At 40.4% G+C, this 16984-nt stretch overlaps 1 pseudogene; it reads left to right on the top strand.

The window, feature by feature from the left end:
- The window catches only part of LOC128657360 (gastrula zinc finger protein XlCGF26.1-like), a 55320-nt pseudogene extending 46847 nt beyond the window's left edge, over positions 1-8473 (top strand).
- Positions 8474-16984: the final 8511 nt, after the last annotated feature.

The raw sequence follows: 16984 nt of genomic DNA, 5'->3' as shown, positions 1-16984 counted from the left end.
CTTTTTACAATCCAAGCTCCAAATTACTGGTCCGTCCTCGACTTGATGATCAGGGTCACCCAAGACTTCACGAAAACCTAATGCTGCCTAGTCCAAGGCTAAGCAGGCCAGTAAGTTCACTCCCATCTCCAAGTCTGCATAAAGGTGCTGACCCCACTCCAGATAAGCTTCTGGTACGGGGCAGATTTACATTGTTTTGAGAGGGTTGGGACATATGTATTACCGACCCTTGGGTGTTGAACATTATATCTCAGAGGTACTGAATCAGTTTTCAGACCTCCCTGTGGGAGATTTTATTTTTCAATTTACTTCAGATCCTTTGAGGCAAAATTCTTCCTGACTTGTGTTGTAGATTTGGGAACAAAGGGGAGTGATTACCCCAGTTCTCACAATAGAACTTAACCAGGTGTTCTGCTACAACCTCTTTATAGTTCCAAAGATAGATGGTACATTTCGACTTCTTATGGTTCTCAAAATTCTGAAGAATTCCTGAAAGTTCCCAGTTTGGAGACTGTTTATGCTATTGTTCCTTTAGTACAGGAGGTTCAATTTATGTCTACCGTTGACCTAAAAGATGCTTATTTGCACATTCCTATTCATAAGACCACCTTAAATTCCTGAGGTTTGCCTTAATAAACAAGCATTCCCAATTTGAGGCGCTCCCTTTTGGTCTTGCCACAGCCCCCCGCATATTTACCAATGTCCTGGGGAGCCTTTTTGATTTAGGTAGTGGCTCAATGAATCTCAGTAATACTATATCTAGATGATATTCTGGTGCAGGCACTTTCTCTTCAATAGGTTGTTAAACACACATTCTACTTCAACTGCTTTGTAGTCATGTTTTGTGAATCAATCTGCCAAAGAGCTCTTTCCTTGGGTTGATCATAGACTCAGTTATGCCTAGTGTCTGATAGAATAATGCAGGAACAAATTGCAGCATGTGTGCTCAACTTCATCATACTCTTATTCCTTCTGTTGATCAGTGCATGGAAGGCCTCATGGGGGCTGCTTCAAAAGCTTTGCCAGGTTTTATCTCAGGCCTTTACAGTTATCACTACTTTAGCAGTATAATGGAGAGTATGAGGACCTGTCTCATAAGATTCTGTGAGATCAGGAGACAAGATGGTCCTTGACATGGTGATAGGCACACCAATCCCTTGTCCTGGGGACCTCCTTTCTTCAACCAATCTGGACTGTGATCATGCCAGATGACAACTTATATGGTTGATGAGCTGTTGGGGGACTTTGTGAGTGCAGGCAGTTTGGTCTCCTCGGGAAGCAAGGTTAGCAATAAATATACTGGAACTCCACACAATCTTCGGGGCTGTACAGTATTGACAGGAATCCATTTGATTTCAGTCAGAAAATGTCACAGCAGATAATTACTTAAGTCATCAATCTTATCCATATCAGAGTTTCCTGGAGATGAAGAAAGTGTGCCATATAATCAGATATATGGAATGCCTGACATTAGGGTTTGCCAGCAATAGGTCTTATGGCGTCTTGCCTGCATCACAAACTACCTTAAGAGTCAGAATTTGATCATATCTGTTCTGTATCACAATAAAATTGCCAAAATTCCTGATATTCAGACTTTAGATCAGGCCTTGAGTAGAATTAAGCTTGTGCTTCAGCCAGTTGCTCCTCCCTGGAGTCTTAAACTGGTTCAGGGGATTTTTAAGATACTCCACTTAAACTTAATTAGGAAATTGTGGTTCCCTCCATGTGCCCAACTCATAGGAATACTAAGAAATTATTTCTTCACAACCTTTATGTGTCAAGGAATTCGAAAGTTCTGTGTGGAAGCCACAACATCCTTCAGACTCTCTTCTTCTTTTGTTAGTCCATTTTACTAACACAAAGCCACAAAGCTTCGGCAGTTACTTTAGTTATTTGGCTTAAAGTGAAAGAAAATCCTAGCGTTTTACAAAAGCTAGGATTGACTATTGAAACAAATAAAGGGGACTTTCATTCATAGTATAAGATACTTTATGTAGAAAGCTCCTTTATTTGATTCAGTCGATCGCTGCTCTTAGGTCCTACAGCAGAGCATGGCTAAAAAATGTTTTGGCTAAGAGTTGACGTTTTCACCTCCTAGCCAATAGCCGTGCGGTAAATCCTGCTCCCATGGGCGCCAAGCCGGATTTACCGCACGGCTATTGGCTAAGAGGTGAAAACGACACCTCTTAGCCAAAAAATTTTTTAGCCGTGGGCAGCTGTAGCAGCTAAAAGCGGTGGTCGATTGAATCAAATAAAGGAGCTTTCTACATGAAGTATCTTATACTTCATGAATGAAAGTGCCCTTTATTTGTTTCAATAGTAAATCCTAGCGTTTGTATAACGCTAGGATTTACTTTCACTTTAAGGCCTTAATTTATAAGACATACTTCCGTGTGCTCTCAGAGAAAAGGAAACAAAATATGCAACATAGTGTTACTCTGTAACCACTTGAATTGGAATAGTTCTGCTTGTTAACGAGTGATTACTCACATTTGTTGGACCTTAAAACCAAGCTCAGGGAAATGCGCACTCCCACTTTATACTGGTGAGAAAACGGTTACTCTCAGGCAAATATCTTAAAAACAAATATTTATTAAAATATATAAAAGGCGTCACAAATGCAACCAAACCACCTATGACATAGGGTAAGTGAGCAATATTAAGTATAAGATTACTCAAAAGAGCAGTTCCAAGTCCTGGATGGAGATGGATAGAAAAGCAGAACCTTAACCGCTAAATCCTCCACCTCGCAATACCAGAGAAGAACGCTCCTCCCCCAGGTGTACAGGCAAGTGTAAAGACGCACTGGAGAGTCTATCGTTACAATTCCGACGTACGTTTCGCTGGATCAGCTTTTTCCTTGAAGGACTTGGAACTGCTCTTTTGAGTAATCTTATACTTAATATTGCTCACTTACCCTATGTCATAGGTGGTTTGGTTGTATTTGTGACGGCTTTTATATATTTTAATAAATATTTGTTTTTAAGATATTTGCCTGAGAGTAACTGTTTTCCCACCAGTATAAAGTGGGAGTGCGCATTTCCCTGAGCTTGGTTTTAAGCTCCAACAAATGTGAGTAATCACTCGTTAACAAGCAGAACTATTCCATTTCAAGTGGTTACAGAGTTACACTATGTTGCATATTTTGTTTACTTTTCTCTGAGAGCACACGGAGGAACGCAGAGGAGTGGAGAAATTAACCCAAAGACAACGAACATATCCTTATATATGAACTTTTACTTTATGGTTCACTTATTTATTTTGTAGCATTATATTATCACATTTATTTCATTTCTATACTTCCTTGTGATATTTGGTATATTTATTGTACATAAGACATACTTGACTGCGCGGAAGACTAATAGTAGTCTTGTGTCCTTCACAGTTTGGGTATAAGATCCCATATGTGATGATGATCTTGTTGACCCTTACCATATTATGAATAAACACAAAATTCATGCTTACCTGATTGTTTCTTTCATGATAGCCAGAGTCCACAAGCACCACCCTTGTTATTCTGTACAACTGGTAGCAGGACTTGTTTTGCACTTCTACTTTCTCCTTTCCTGTATTTCTAGTTGTTTTTTTTTTCTCTCTACTCTTCCATATGTATGACTGAGGGATTGTGGGAGAGTCAGAGGAATTAAAGATCTGATCTGTAGATGTATTTTTACCTCCTTCTAGTGAAGTGGAGTGTTATCCCACGTTATGATCTTGTGGACTCTTGCTATCATGATACCTGATAATATAGTTCATGATGGTCTATGAGCCCCATCCTTGTTATTCTGTACAGCTGATGGCAGGACTTGTTTTTCTATTCATTTGCCCTGGTTTGTCATTTACTGCGATATTAGCGCTCCACTGAGTAAAAATACCAGCACACGCTATTGTGGACTGGTATTACAAGTAAAGCGCAATTCGAACCCAAACTCGCTTTCACATTGCTAGGAGAAGCATTGTGCTCAGAGCGCGCTTTCATAGGCTCCAATGGTTATACACATTCAGTTTCCATAGACCGCAATGTCTATGGAAACTTTAGACCCCCAAAAACTGCCTAGTGCAGTTTTATTTTGAAATATGCTATTTATTTTTAATAAAAAAAATATGATGCCCTCTATTTTGAGGGCATTTGGGGCACTTTTAGAAAATTAGCCAGAGATCGGATCGGCTTAATTTTCTAAGCACTAAATGCTACCGCGAGCTCGCTGTAGCAATAAGCAGCCACTTGTAATGGCTGGTTATTTATTGCGTGCCTGCAAACGGGCATATTTGCCCGTTTGCGGGTGATAATCTAGCGATCCACTCATAATCTAGCCATAAGTAAGCAAAACCTAGGTTACATTATGGCACTGCCCTGCAGAGGCAACAGTCAGCTTGGCTGGAAATTTCATAATACTAGATTTCTGATATAGTATTGTTATCCCTTATTTATTTATTACTTACATTCTTGTTTTAATTTATCTATTTAATAATTTACATTTTTCTCAGATTGGTATACAGTGACTTCAAAATTACTGGCTCCTAAATTTTCTGGGCTGCCTCTTTGTTTTAAACAAATTTGTCTGTCCTCCAATGCCCTATACAGAAAAGGACCATAATTTATATAAAGTCTAATAAGGAGAAATGATCTAAGGGATTACTCTACCATTAAGTCAAGGAGACCACCTGATGGATTTAAAGATGACATTGAAGTACAAGTAATTCTATTATTTAGTTTTAGTACATTTTAAAGATTACATTGTCTTTGCATTAAAGGGACATATTTTGTATTTTAAAATTAGATGATTAAAAAACAAACAAATAAAAGCAGTACTTACCTAAGAAATACAACTTTGCTTCATTTTATGCTTTAAAGGGTCATAAACTAGTATGAACTAACATAAGTTTCTAAATATATAATGCAGCCAAAGCTTACCTGTATACAGGTTTCTGTTTTAACCCCCATTAACCCCTTTAATTCAGGTATAGTTTTGTTTGCAGCAAGCACCCCCTGGGCATTTCCATATATGGAAGGTGCTATTCAGGCTATAGCTTCTTCAGAATGCATTTGTGCACGGTAGGGGGCAGAGTCACAGTCATTTTGCAGATTTTTGGAAATTTTATTAAAACCTTTTTTTTTTCACTTTTTTTCACACACTGTTTTACCTCAGTTGACCCTTTTATAATATGCACATAACTCAAAATTATTTATGGCACTTTAAGCCAACCCATAACTGATATGGGAGTAATTCCTGGGAGTGGGCTTTTTGGGGAGTGTGCTTATTTAAAGTGCATTGGAACTCTCCAAAGGTATTGGTTACTTTGGAGTTTTGAAATTAAATTTGAATTTTGCCTTATTTCAGGAAAAAAGTTGTTGTTTTTATGTAACTTTCATGCCACTGAATTATTTAGCATAAGCTTAGAAAATGTATATTTAACTACATTAAAAATGCATATATTGCATAGAGATCAAACAGCATGAAGTGAATAGGAAGCAAGCACTAAAGCAACATTTGTTCACCCAAACAATAATTATAGTTTTGTGACTGAAGTCATTTTTTTAATTACATTTTATGTAAACATCATTTTGAAAGCCATATATAAAAATACAATACCAAAATTAATTCCAGAAATATTTGTTTATGTTCACTAAATTGTAAATTTTAAATAATATACATTTCTTTTTTTATATAAAATGTTAATCTGATGTGTAGATAAATTTCATTACAAGTTAAGGACATGGTATAAATGCAACATTCTAAGAATAATAATAATAATAATAAAGCTAAATAATTTGTGCACATAAGCAACAGTTATAAAGAGTAGTTTTGGATCTTAAATAATTGTGTTACTAACATTGTCTATAAATATAATTTATAAGCTCTACATCATTTAAATGAAATAGGTAAAAGTTTGATATTATTTTCTATTTATTTTAGTGATTGACAAATAGGGAATGCAGCGGCATCCTTAAAAATAGACCATAATGTCCAGTAAACTGCCCTTAAGCCTTAGCATGGAGGCTGGGAAAAGGTCTAGAGGTCATAGCCATTCCCTTACCCTTATGAGAGACACTTATTCAGAATAGTTAAAATGTTCTCAAAAGAAAATATTTATGCCAATAATAAATAACATTATTCTCATTTTTCTTATAAACAGGTGAATTCACAAACTGCAGTTATCCTAGTCAGAGTGCAGATGCTTCTTTCAGTCTTCTCCAAAAGCAAAGAAGTCACAAAGGAAATTTATGTTCTGAATGTGGGAAATGTTTTACTCGAATATCAGATCTTATTGGTCATCAGAAAATTCATACAGGAGAGAAAGCGTTTTCATGTTCAGTCTGTGGGAAATGTTTCACTCGCAAATCATATCTTATTATGCATCACAAAATTCACACAGGAGAAAAAGCATTTTCATGTTCTGACTGTGGAAAATGTTTTACTCGGAAATCAAATCTTATTGATCATCAGAAAATTCATACAGGAGAAAGGGCATTTTCATGTTCTGAATGTGGGAAATGTTTTAATCGGAAATCATATCTTCTTATGCATCACAAAATTCACACAGGAGAAAAATCATTTTCATGTTCTGAATGTGGGAAATGTTTTACTTGGAAATCAGAACTTCTTACGCATCAAAAAATTCACTCAGGAGAAAAGGCATTTTCATGTTCTGACTGTGGGAAATGTTTTACTCAGAAATCATATCTTATTAGACATCACAGAATTCACACAGGAGAAAAGGCATTTTCATGTTCTGACTGTGGGAAATGTTTCACTCAGAAATCATATCTTATTATGCATCACAAAATTCACACAGGAGAAAAGGCATTTTCATGTTCTGACTGTGGGAAATGTTTTACTCAGAAATCAAATCTTATTGATCATCAGAAAACTCATACAGGTGAAAAAGCATTTTCCTGTTCTGACTGTGGGAAATGTTTTACTCGGAAATCATATCTTATTATGCATCACAAAAGTCACACAGGAGAAAAAGCATTTTCATGTTCTGACTGTGGGAAATGTTTTTCTCGTAAATCATATCTTATTATGCATCACAAAATTCACACTGGAGAAAAAGCATTTTCATGTTCAGACTGTGGGAAATGTTTTACTCGGAAGTCAAATCTTATTGATCATCAGAAAATTCATACAGGAGAGAAAGCTTTTTCATGTTCTGTTTGTGGGAAATGTTTTACTCAGAAATCAAATCTTATTATGCATCAGAAGATTCACTCAGGAGAAAAAGCATTTTCATGTTCTGATTGTGGCAAATGTTTTATTCGGGAATCAGATCTTATTACTCATCACAAAATTCACACAGGAGAAAAAGCCTTTTCATGTTCTTACTGTGGGAAATGTTTTACTCGGAAATCAACTCTTATTGATCATCAGAAAATTCATACAGGAGAAAAAGCATTTTCATGTTCTGAATGTGGGAAATGTTTTACTCAGAAATCAACTCTTATTATGCATCACAAAATACACACAGGAGAAAAGGCATTTTCATGTTCTGACTGTGGGAAATGTTTTACTCAGAAATCAGATCTTATTATGCATCACAAAATTCACACAGGAGAAAGGGCATTTTCATGTTCTGTTTGTGGGAAATGTTTTATTCGGAAATCATCTCTTATTGACCATCAGAAAATTCATACAGGAGAGAAAGCATATTCATGTTCTGAATGAGAAATATTTTACTCAGAAATTGCATCTTATCAGACATCAGAATTCATACAGGAGAGAAAAGATTTTTATGTTCTGAATGTAATAAATGTTTTGCTTGTAAATCAAATCAGAAAATTCATATTAAAGAAAAACAGAGCTTAACCTTTTTCATTGCAGAGAAACAGAGTGAACATCACTACAATGTCTATGTCTGGAGTGCGGGTGATGACTACATGTAAACCTCTGGTGGACGAGCTCTTGTACCTGTTTGGGGATCCCTCTGTATCTCAAGTGGTTATGAAGTGGCCCAATGTGTTTTGTCATCCCCGGGGGAATCTGGGGTCCCTATATAGGTTTCAGTAGCCAAGTGATCACCTGGCACGAATGTGTGCATTTATTTAAGTTTCATGAGAGGGTGTCCCTATGTGCAGATCTTAGATATATAAATATACCCAAAGACCCTTAATTGTATGTTGATACACTCATATTTTAAATGTAGGTACTGTTAAAAGTAGGGCTGCACGGTTTTTCACGGTTGCGGATTTAAACCGTGATTAACCACCACGGTTTAAAAACCGCGAGAGTACGCAATTTTTTGGGGGGAAAAAATGCTCTATTTGTAATGAAAACTGAGACGGAGAGGGAGGATGAGAGGCAGACCACAGAATGCCTGTAAAATGGCTATTTTGGAAGAGATTGCAGAGTGTGTGGGGAGCAACAAGCCTTCTGAGAGTCATCTGGGAGTGGTGTGGGGGTATTCAAGCGGTGGTGTTGCGGTGGGACCGCTCAAAGTTGCGAGCAATAAAGTTGAAATTTCCTTTCAAATAGCTTTGTGTGTCTGGAGTTCACTAGTTTGTATTATGTACTATAACTATTAGTGTTATGTACTACTAGTACAGAATAGCTGCGTGATGTAATATGACAGGCAGTGCAGGATGTCAGGATTGACCTTGTCAGTGCCACATCCATGTTTTTCTGGATAGTCACTCAGATAAATGACACATGAAGCAGTGTGCATTGACTAGACTACCTAAATCACTAAACTTAGAAAGACAAATCAATCATTCAGTCAAAAATCTTGTCAGCACTTTTTCTCCATGCATAGTTACATGACTGCTTCATTTGTTACTATACCACAGCTAGACTGTGACTACCCATTAGAAAACATGGACAATGAATGTGGTAAGAGCTGGCCAGCTAGTTTCCTTTTAATTAGCTTTGTGTGTCTTGAGTTCACTTGTTGTATTATGTACTCTAACTGTTCTTATTCTTATGTACTACTACTACTACAACTTCAGAATAGCTGTGTGATGTAATATGACAGGCAGTGTAGGATATCAGGATTTTCCTTTACTGTATACTGTCTTGTATACAAATCATACTGCTATAAATTCAGCAATTTTCAGGTTTCTACATGCATACACTGCTTCATATGTTAATCATACCACAGTTATGACTATCCAAGAAAACATGACAATGGTGTGTCAGAAGACCTAAGAAATGGCTAGTTGCTACTATGTAACCAGAGCACAGGCAGCTAATTTTATTTTCTTCTTAAATGGAAAGAGTCCACAGCTGCATTCATTACTTTTTGGAACTAAGAACCTGGCCACCAGGAGAAGGCAAAGACACCCCAGCCAAAGGCTTAAATACTCCTCCCCTCATCCCCCAGTCATTCTTTGCCTTTTGTCCCAGGAGGTTGGCAGGGAAGTGTCAGAATTTTTCGTTTTTGTCTCTTATGGAGGGTAGTACTCCGGCATGGGACAGGAGTTTTAAGTAGTCCTGTCAGTCTCTCAGTGAGGGCTTGGATGAAAGTTAAAGTCCGGAGATGCAGGAAGAGTCTTTCTGCGATACCATCCCGACTCATATTAACAGCTCCTCAAGCAATCGGCGTTGTCGAACTTCACTCCGCTGCCTGCTTTCTTCTCTCAAGTCTATGGCGGAGGCGATGCCACTATTCGTCACACTTGAAAGACTGTGTTCCTGTTCCACAGTGTAGATCCCGGTAAGATCATTTCATTTTAATTTATCATTAATGTACTGTAATGTGAATGTTTTCCAGAGAGGCTACAACACCTTGTGGGTCTAACTATATGACATAAGGGTCTCAGTGAGTCTCTGTTAGTATCTTGGAATCGAGGGTTAATATCTCCTGAGAGGGGTTATTGAATAGGGGGGGTTATAATCATGTTTGTTATGTGATTCAACCTGCTTATGTGTGATGTTTATGGGCTCGTGGATGGAACTTGTGTTCGGGCATGGTTCCGTTCCCCATTTCCGCATTCCCGACCGTGTGACAAAGGAGATATTCTAGTGCGCAGAGGTCTGGTCATAAGAGGTGGTGAGTGCCCCAGCCATTGGGGGTGCCAGGTGCCGTTTTTGTTTTTACTACTTTAGTCCATATTTTTATATATATCCAGTTATGGAGGTTTCTGATGCTGAGACTGTGCTAATTTCAGATTCATTTACGTAGGATTCTGATACCGAGACTCTTTTGATTTCAGATTCTGTGTCCGGTGACGTATCCGGTTTGGCCTCGTTGACACATGTCAACCAGTTTCGTTCCGTATGCCATATGAGAGCGCCTGGTTCCTCGGGGGACTGCTGAGCCATCTGCCTCTGGGGGTCCCATCCTCCAAGAGGCGAGTTCCCTACCAATTCATACTTCTACACATGCGGGTAACCCAGTTTATTGTTCCCCCCCCCCCCCCCCCCCCGGAGGTTGCAGCACGTTTTCGTTTCCAGATAATGTTGGCGATGGTTCCTCTGCAGAGTCCAGATGTTTATTTGAGATTGTGCTCGTGCCCTATTGTACCGGGCCTTCCACCTTGCTGTGAGCCTCTACAGTTCCCTGCGGGTGTAACTGTTCCTGAGTGTTGTGCTTTTCGTTACAGTACAGTATTGTGCTCCTTAGCGTGTTGCTCAGACATCTTTTTAAGTTATTGAATGACCCTATCGTTAATAGATACAGGGATTTTCAGTCTGATAATTTAAATGGTAAACCATGTGTGGATGGGGTTCTCTCCTGTTTGTCATTTGTTTGAGATCTTTCCCAGTTTTTGAAAGATAGGGCTCCGTTTGGCTGGTCCTGCGGGTAGGCCTGTGTCTTTTGGGCGTTAACCTTCGGGTTGCCATATATTTTATTTTGTATACGATGGGATGTCTTATTTGTTTTTGTTTCTTTTGGGAACCATCTGGGATCAATACTCTTTGTTACTTCTTCGGACGTTGTTTGGACATGTTAGTCCTATGTTTAATAATGTCTGTTTCTTTTTTCCCATATGAGGGAGAATTTATGCAGCTTGCCGGTTGGGACCCTGGGTACAGGCTGGTCCTGTTGGGTTCTTTCGGTTCTGTGGCTGTTCAGACACGTGGCGCTGGACTGGTTCGGTAGTAGCACTGAGTGCTCAGGTTATCATTGTTTTTCATGTTCAACTAAGCATTCGAGAGGACCTATGGGTTCGCGAGGCGGGAAGGATTGTTTCAGTCCTTATAGCCTTTAGTCATAGATGACCGGGCAGGGGAGTATTCCGCTGCATCACTCTATCTGACATCTGATTTGATCAGAACTTAGAGTTTCCTCCTCCATGTGGGGGAGGGTTGGTGGGCTTCGCTCCCCATTACCACAGTTTGAGTGGTTTGGACTTCAGTTTTAGGCCTCTGGATGGTCCTGTTGGGGCTTGATCCAACAGCTTGTATGGATAGCTGTCCAGCATGCGGAAGGTTTTGCATTTTGAAGCCTGTTGCTGCTTTTGGCACCTTAAAGGTGTGCATGTAAGCTGTTTCTAGTGTATCTAGATGCAGCTCTTACTCTTGGACGTGTATGGTCTGACTGAGTTATGAAACCTTTGGGTCTTCTTCCATTGTCTCCGGGTGAGTTAGATCTCCTTTTAGGGATCTGCATTTCGGATGTTGGTTGATCCATGTAGGGACTTGTTTAGCTCTGGGTCTCCTGGAGCTGGGAAGGCTTAGCGCCTTTCTCTTCCCTGTGTCCTCTTCCTGTCTGGAGGTGATGAGGAGACTAGCCTCGAGGACCTCGAGGTATCCCTTCTGTTGTCCTGAGGCCTTGTGAAGTCCTTTCATTCGACTGCTAGCCTTGCTCTTGGTGAGTTAGACTTTAGCTAGGGGTGGTTCCTTCCTTTGGTCTGGGCTTTCAACTTCTCTTCGCTATTCGAATTCTCTGGATATGCATCCATTCCCTTTGTCTGGCTTTTTGGTCAGTTGGGGTGTTTAGTTCCAGTGTATAGTTGCCTGAACTATTAGGTGCCCGGACCTGTTTTTCTCCCTGAGACTTCCTCTTCTGGGGCTTCGCTCCTTTTTCCTGTCCCAGTTTTGAGTTGTTTTGGATCTTAGGGCTGGTTGGGGTGTTCCACAGTAGTGGGAACTTGGGCTATGTCTTTGCTCCATCTACTTGACCGGGTCAGGGTTGGCCTGGTTTTCTGAGTATTTATTACTCTTTACAACAGAGTAACCCATGTCATCTAGGGGTTAGCTGTGTGGCAGGTGCCTCAAGGGTTGTGGGTTTATACCCAGCTGCTGGTGTTGGATTCCAATTTCTGGTGCGCCTTAGGGTTGCGTTCCCCTGTCAGTTTGTCAGTGTACCCATGGATTCTCTGCTCTGCAGGCGAATGGGTTGTCTGTGCCTCTGTTTGGCGAGCTACTTGTAAGGGGGTCCTTTCTAGGACATTTGCATTTGGGAATTTTCTTCCCAATTAGCCAGTGGCTTCGGGCCTGGAGGACGGTTGTTGCCCTTCCGGCCTCTTCCCTTTTTCTTTAAGGGATATTCTCCTTCCTATGAAGATGGAGTCCTTACTTGGGGCTTCTCCTGGTCGGAGAGTGGAATAAGTTCCACCTGGAGTCTTGCTGGCTCCAAGTCAGACTGTGGGGCCTTGTTTTGATAGATCCTTAGGTCTATGGCCTTGTCTGTTTTCAGAGTCGGGTTGTACTTGTACTCTGGGGGGATGGCTCTGCCATCTTTACGCTGGTTCCTGTATCAGTTTTGGGATTCTTTTGTTCCCCTGTATTGGATCCCTGTGGCTGGGTTGGTCCAGTTGGGTGTGGGTCTGCAGGTGAGGATGTCCGAACAGTCTAAGGGTCGCAGTATCCTCTGGATGTGTGAGCTTGTTGAGTCTATCCTGATAGCTCAGTCTGCTAGGAGATGGTTTTTCCTTCCTCCTTGCTCCTTTTTCAGGAGAGGGTTTACTCTTCCTTCAGGTTCTGAGGATATAATCTCCTTCTAGGGGGGCCTCGATGGAGGCTTGTGTTCCCCTTTTTTGGGACCTGTGAGTAGGTCTGACAGCTTAGGTTGCCTGGAGCGTGCCTGTCAAGGGGCTGTTTTTGTGCGGTCTGTTTCTTATTGACTGCTGCTTCTTCCTTGCAAGCTCCCTCTGTGTCGTCCTGTTATGGACTCTGTATTCTTATACTTGGGGTTTTCGCCTGGGTCTATTACATGCTTTTTCACAGTTAAATACTTTGGTATTTTATGGGGGCGCTGGGAGGACTTTGCCTCTTTCGTTGTGTTCCATGCTTGCAGGATGTTGGAGAGACATCCTCTGTCTCTGTGCCCGGTATAATCCCGGGTTTCGCCTGATATAGGCGTGGCCTCCTTCCCTATTTGGGTCTCTGTGAGCTGGCCCCACTCTTGGAGGTGCTATTTTTTGTATTAAAGGGACAGTCAACACCAGAATTTTTGTTGTTTAAAAAGAAAGATAATCCCTCTATTACCCATTCCCCAGTTTTGCATAACCAACACAGTTATAATAATACACGTTTTACCTCTGTAATTATCTTGTATCGAAGCTTCTGCTGACTGCCCCCTTATTTCAGTTCTTTTGACAGACATGCAGTTTAGCCAATCAGTGCTCACTCCTAGGTCACTTTACGTGCATGAGCTCAATGTTATCTATATGAAACCTGTGAACTAATGCCCTCTAGTGGTCAAAATGTATTCAGATTAGAGGCACCTCCTAGGTTTAGCTTTCAACTAAGAATACCAAGAGAACAAAGCAAAATTGGTGATAAAAGTAAATTGGGAAGTTGTTTAAAATTGCATGCCCTATTTAAATCATGAAAAAAAAATTTGGACTTGACTCTCCCTTTAAGGGACCTTTTAGTTTTCTCGGTCCTCCTTTGCCTTGTTTCTCTTGCGGATTTCGGATGGTTCCCCTTCATTTGTGAGTGGTGGGGGACCGTCTGGTGGGCGATGGTGTCTCTTGGGGACCGTTGGCTCAGTCAAGTCCGTTTTGCGGTCTCTAGTTTGGCTCTGGACTAGCTGCGAGTCGGTGTTACTGGGGCTTTTCCTTTGAATTTTTTTCTCGGCTTCGGACGAAGCGGGATTTTTTATTGGGTTGGGGTTCAGGCCTGGTGCTCTCAGTATGGGCCGCCTATTGTACCTTCCCGTCTTGGCATTCAGTGTCCTCTATAGCTTGGGTATTGTTTTCCCAAAAGTAATGAATGCAGCTGTGGACTCTTTCCATTTAAGAAGAAAAACATAAATTATGCTTACCTGATAATTTCCTTTTTTCTGATGGAAAGAGTCCACAGCTCCCCACTCGTAATTTTATGTGGGGCATCCTTATATCTTCTGGCACCTTTTCACCCTCATATTTCTTCTACTGTTCCTTGTTCCTCGGCAGAATGACTGAAGGATGAGGGGAGTGGGAGGAGTATTTAAGCCTTTGGCTGGGGTGTCTTTGCCTCCTCCTGGTGGTCAGGTTCTTATTTCCCAAAAGTAATGAATGCAGCTGTGGACTCTTTCCATCAGAAGAAAAGGAAATTATCAGGTAAGCATAATTTATGTTTTTAACTATTTTGTGGTTTATATTTTTATGCTTCAAGAGTGTTTTGTACATTAAGATTCTGTAGTGTTAAAGAAACTATTTAATGCAAAATTAAAGTGTTTTAGTAATTTTTAATAAAATTGTGATTAAATCACAACCGTGTCCCCCCCCCCAAAACAATCACAATTTTTTTTTGCCCTTATCGTTAAAAGCATTCTAGTCAGTTGGTCACTGAGATGACAGTGTTTCCATAGCTGGAATTTAAATTGACCTAGTGCATAGCTGTGAGTGAGCACCTGTGTTAACCTCAAAGCATGAGAGGCCGCAATGGAACCCGCCAGGGTTGTCCCCTCTCCCCTCTATTATTTGCTGTCTTCATTGAACCGTTGTCTGTAGCCATCCGGGTCTCTTCTTCTGTGGTATTTATCAGATACTGAGTCTGTTCGCAGACATCCTGACAGTTTTTTTTTTTAATGGAACCTGAGCAATCCCTTCCAATTTTGTTTAACTTGTTTCATTACTTTAGTTCTTTATCTTATAAACTAAATGTTGATAAAACTGACATTTACCCCTAAATCTCCCTGAAAGACAGATTCAACGTTTACAGATCCTATACCCATTTAAATGGTGTAGTAGTGAACTCAAGCATCTTGGTGTGCAAATAACACATAATTTTACTTGGTTAATTGAAAAAAAAAAAATCATGGATCCCTCTTAGCAAAACTTAATTGTTGTCGTTCTCCCCAGATTTAAGGAGGTTTCTTGGACTGGCAGAATATCTGCTTTCAAGATGATGTTACTACCAGAAATTACCGATCTGTTTCGCTGTTTACCCCTGAAACTCCCAATGGCCCTATTAGATAAATACCAGTCCTTATTGAACCAATATATATGGGCAGGTAAACATTCTCATATTTCCGGGAACTATCTTACAAAATCCAATCGATAAGTGTAGGTTAGGTCTGCCTAATATTAAACTCTATTATGAGGTAGCTTTTATTATTATCGGTTATTTGTAGAGCGCCAACAGATTCCGCAGCGCTATAAACAAAGGGGGAGTACAACAAAACAATTATAGGGATCAAATGGGTAGAGGGCCCTGACAAGAGTTGCACTGTTGTTGTCAGCTCTTAAGAAGGTGATCTACAAACAGTTAGACTCTTAGGCTTACGTGCTAAGGGGGTTCAGGGGATAGCAATGGAGGAGAGGAACTGGTATTAGGAAAGGTTAGTGTAGGTTGTATGCATCCCTGAACAGTAGATTCTTTAGAGAGCACTTGAAGCTTTTAAAACTAGAAGAGAGTCTTGTGGAGCAAGGCAGAGAGTTCCATAAGATGGGAGCCAGTCTGGAGAAGTCCTGTAAACGGGAGTATGATGAGGTGACAAGAGAGGAGGAGAGTAGGAGGTCATGAGCAGAGCGAAGGGGATGGGAGGGAGAGTATCTGGAGACAAGGACTGAGACAAACCAGGGCCCCCCACACCCTTTTTGCTCCACCTGCCTACCTTCTCTACCCCTCCTCCACCCTTTTGCCCCTCCCACCTCCTGTGCCCATGCCATCTCATATGCCACACACCTCATATGATACAACAGTGGAAACAAACAGATGACCCCTGCATGAAGCTAGATAGATAAACAGATAGAGGAACAACAAGCAACTAAGCAAGCAGTACTAACCAGTTAGTTGGGAGTTGTATGGGAGATGTAGATGATGGCTGCCTAGTGCCTCCTTCACTCGCCACACCACCACCACCACACGTGTTCCCACGCTGCCATATCCTGCTGCCTTCTCTGATTTTAGTAACTGCACTTTGCGCAGTCAAAAGTGCATGCAGTGCGGCGTCTAGGTGGGTGGAGCTGGCTGGAGCCTGGTTATTATTATGTGGACCGTTATCATCCAGCCCCGCAGGGCAGCCACTTTTTGTGCAAATTTTTTAAATGCATTGATGGCTTTTTACAGCAGCTACTTCACCAGTTAATATATCTGCTGATCAAAGCCACCAAGACATGTTTTCATTCTTTTGATATCTTTGATGATAAGCATACTTAGGTAGGTTTAGATGCAGTAAGGCACTACTTGGAGCTTGTTGATTGGTTGCTGCACATATATGCCCTTGTCATTGGCTCACATGATGTGTTCAGGTAGATCCCAGTAGTGCATTGCTGTTCCTTCAACCAAGGATACCAAAAAAAGTAAACTAATTTGATCATAGAAGTAAATTAAGAAGTTGTTTAAAATTGGGAACTCTCTCTGAAGCATTAAATAAATAAATTTTAAAAAATTGGTTGCATGTCCCTTTAAGAAACCATACAGAGTGCAAGCTTAAAGGGCTACTAAACCCACATTTTTTTCTTTCATGATTCAGATAGAAATTTGCTTAAAATTGCATGCCCTAATTTACTCCTATTATCAAATTTTCTCCATTCTCTTGTTATCTTTAGTTAAAAAGCAGGAATGTAACGCTTAGGAGCCGGCCCAACAATAAGCAAGCATAAACCAGGCTCCTAAGCCTTGCATTCCTGCTTTCTAAATAAAGATAGCAAAAGAACAAAGCAAATTTG

This window comes from Bombina bombina, chromosome 4 (genome assembly GCF_027579735.1).
Source record: "Bombina bombina isolate aBomBom1 chromosome 4, aBomBom1.pri, whole genome shotgun sequence".
Lineage (NCBI taxonomy): Eukaryota > Metazoa > Chordata > Amphibia > Anura > Bombinatoridae > Bombina > Bombina bombina.
This window is presented reverse-complemented; position numbering and strand designations above follow the sequence as displayed.